The following is a 3,568-nucleotide window of genomic DNA, read 5'->3' as shown; positions in this document are numbered from 1 at the left end:
AAAAACATCTTCTTAATTGCTTGAATCTCTTCTATTAGATGATTTTTCTGAATCTCTAGATATGCTTATTAGGATTTTGGTTTGGTAGGTTTCTCTACGTAAAAGCATTAGACTACAAAATCCTTATAAAAACAAACAATATTTTCTGCTTCATAGCATCAAATTTCTGAGTTAGAATCTCTCCCCCAAAGCCAGAGAGAAACTCCACCCTTAYGATGAGGGGTGGAGGATTAATCCAAAAATATTTACTGCTGCCTGTACATTTGTGACACCACGAGTTGTAAGAACTGCTTTGTACAAGAAAGCAGTGTACAGTAAGACAGGGGCTTTGAGGTCCAAACCCTATGGTCCTCTTTTCTATGCTGATTTATCCATCTCTATATTCTGAAATATCATACAAACAACTTTGAGCACCTTGGGTGATTTTTAAGATTTTTACCGTCTTACTCTTTCTTTAATATATTAAACACACACACACACACTTGCATAGACACCACCTGAGGCTGCGCTGTGCACAATATTTCTAACAGCATTAGTTGACAAGCAGGCAGTGTTTCTCAAAAAGAAAAGGCTTTTTTGAAGAACTTTTACTTCTTTTCACATTTGAAAACACATAAATTGCTAGAAATAATACCAAAAAAAAAAAAGTCTGTAATAACCAAGTTATGAAAACAAGCTGAACTTGTTCTTTATCAAACTGCAGGAGTTCCAGATGAAAGGAGGTGCTATATAAGGAATAGCTCGACTTCAACCAAGTAGGCACTGCCAAAACATTTTGGCCTAGATTCTGACAAGCTCACACCCGAGTCGAAGGGTCACGGAAAGAGGCAGGGTAAAGAAACAGCACAGCAAGACCAGCAAGCGTCAGGCTCCGGGTTCTGGATGGAGGTTGGCTTTATTTATTTGGGGGGAAGTGCCGGGGAGGGGGGAGGAATGTTTGCTTTTTGAAGGCCTCCAGGGAAAGACAAAAGAGACAGTGTTTCAACTGCTTGCCGAGCAGGGTGGAGATGAGATATAATTTTTAAAGATTGCAACAAACTGCAAGATCTCGCTCCTTTTCCTGTCTTGCTGTAGCATTTGCTTTCATTGAACATGTTGCGAGGAAGAAGAGGGAACAACCAGCACATACACACACACTTGGCAGAAAGCCAACTTGTAAAGACACTTCAGACTCTCTTTAAATTGATTGGACCCTTAATAAAAGCTTTGAAAATTATATGAGCAAGCTTGGATCTGACCAAGATTCACTGCTTCAGAGTGGTATAAGAAAAAGGAAATAAAATCATCATCATAATAACAATTTTTAAGAAAAGAAAACGTGTTTTCTTAAGCAAAAGAGCTTAAGAAAAGAGCAAGGAAAGAAAATCGAAATTGCAATGTTGGAGAAAGAAAAGTTCACGCTGAATGTGAACTGTTTGTTAAAGAACAGGAAAAAATAATACMGTTTTGAATTCTTATGATTCAAAATGAGAGAATACAAAGGAAGTGGGAAATGTATTTTATTAAGTTGAGTGTGAAAACATACAGGCTTCTGTATTAAGAAGAGAGGGAAGGCTGTCAAAGCAGGATGCTTGGAAAACAGTAGCCTTGTTAAAAGCAGAGGAGCTTGTTCTGAAGGAAATAAATGCTTCTATGTGCGGTATCTACAGAAACATCTCCTGGAAGGCTACAGAGAGGCCCCACGGTAATGCGCAAATAGACCCAACATTCACACCACGCGTCCACTAACATTAGGATGCCCTTATCTAATTCTAATCAACTGGCATTATAGGGGAAAACACACATACACACACATGCACATTGGCACCAGGGACTGGCTTAAAAATAACAGAATTCGTATTGCCTATTAGGTGCAGAGCATTCAAATCTAGTCATAAGCAAGTGCTCAGTGGGGACACTGCCCTTAACACATAGATAGAGAACAGATTTAAAAGGTCAAAGATCTGAGCATCATGCCTTAAACTGAGTATACTGACAGCATCAGCTGCCAACAGATATATTTCTCCATAGCTCCAAGAAAGTCTGAGAAAGTCTGAAATTACTGAAGCTCTGACTTGTACAAGGCTTGGGGGTTGCCTTTTTTTTTTTTTTTTTTAAATAATGCTTCACAACAGAAAGTAGAAACTTTAGCTTCTGACATGCATTCTTTTTAACTTCACATATACTGCAAGGAACAAACCTTTTTGTACTTCCAAGAAAGGCTGCATTCCACCTTCGGAGTATGAAATATCATGGACTGTGTAAGTTAGCACAACTCCCTACCCTTTCTGTACCAGCGAACAAATTGTGAAAATCTACATGGAAGAGCTACCTTTGCCATCAACATTAGTCTGACAAGTTCCACTAACAGTCACTGGTCTGATTTCTTTCTTTATCTTATACATATGCATATATATATATATATATAAAATGAAGAGATGAACTATGCTTTGGCATATTTTATTTCATCTGTTCTGGCATATTTTATTATATCAGCTCCTACAACGTGTGAGCTGCATATATGGTGTGCTTCTCTCCCCTGGTAAAAGGCTTGGAGACACTTACGTAATCCCGTGGTTCCAATACGCAGATATTAAATTATACGCACTCAAGTCAGCCACACAGGAGGGATGCAATCTGTTTGGACCGGCACAATTTCTCTTATTGCTTCAGTACATTTCTTAATTAACAGTGACACATCTCAAACTTCTAAATTTKTTTTTTTTTTTTTTCTCCTTTCCGGCCTTCCTGTAACAGTGCCTCCTGAGCGCACCCCAGTCCTCTGGGAAGCAGCCCTGCCAAGTCTCTCGAGCGCACGTTCCTTCCCGAGCGGCAGGTTCCTAGCTCAAGTTTTCCCAGGAGCCGGCTCAGGGCCGGGGAGGACCCCGCGCCCCGGCGCGCGCTCGGCGCCAGCCCAAGCGCTGCGAGGGAGCCCAGGGCAGAGCCCGAGGTCTCCCGCGCTGCCCCCTCGTGCGGCGCCTCGCGACCCCCCAGCCCGGAGCGGAGCGCCCAAAAGGACGAGGGCGGCCGCGCTCAGGTGCGTCCCAAGTCCCCGCCGCGGCCCGACCCGGCCCCCGCGAGTCCCCGCCGCTGCACCGCGTCCCGCGGCACCCGCGAGCACCTCCGGGGAGCGGAGGCGAGAAGGGCCGCGAAAGTGGCGGCTTCCGAACAAAACAGACGCCGGCCCCGTGCGCTCCTTCCTCCCCTTCGCACACTCTTTGGGAGGAGGATTTCGGGAGCGGACGGTGCCTGCCCGGGGCTGCTCCCCAGTGCCGCGCAGGGAAAAGTTTCCCGGGGGAAAGGCCGGGGCGGGGAAGCGGCGGCAGCAGCTCCGGCCGCGCCGCGCGCTCCGACACTGCCCGGCAGTGCGGCCGCGAGAGRAGGAGRAGGAAGAGGAGGAGGGAGGAAGGACGGAGAGTTTGCGAGGCGCCTGCAGCCCCTCGGCGGGGCGAACCTGCCCGCAGGGCGCCCGCCGGGCCAGGCGGGAACGCGCCCCGCGCGACCCCGTCCCCACCTGGGCGCCGCGGGCGGCAACTCACCTGCGGAGAGCGGCGCGCCGAGCAGCGCGGGCGAGCAGCCGGCGAGCAGC

This window comes from Nothoprocta perdicaria, unplaced genomic scaffold, assembly GCF_003342845.1.
Source record: "Nothoprocta perdicaria isolate Ctin4 unplaced genomic scaffold, notPer1 scaffold_226, whole genome shotgun sequence".
Lineage (NCBI taxonomy): Eukaryota > Metazoa > Chordata > Aves > Tinamiformes > Tinamidae > Nothoprocta > Nothoprocta perdicaria.
The sequence above is the reverse complement of the archived record's forward strand: the minus strand, read 5'-3'. Positions refer to the sequence as shown.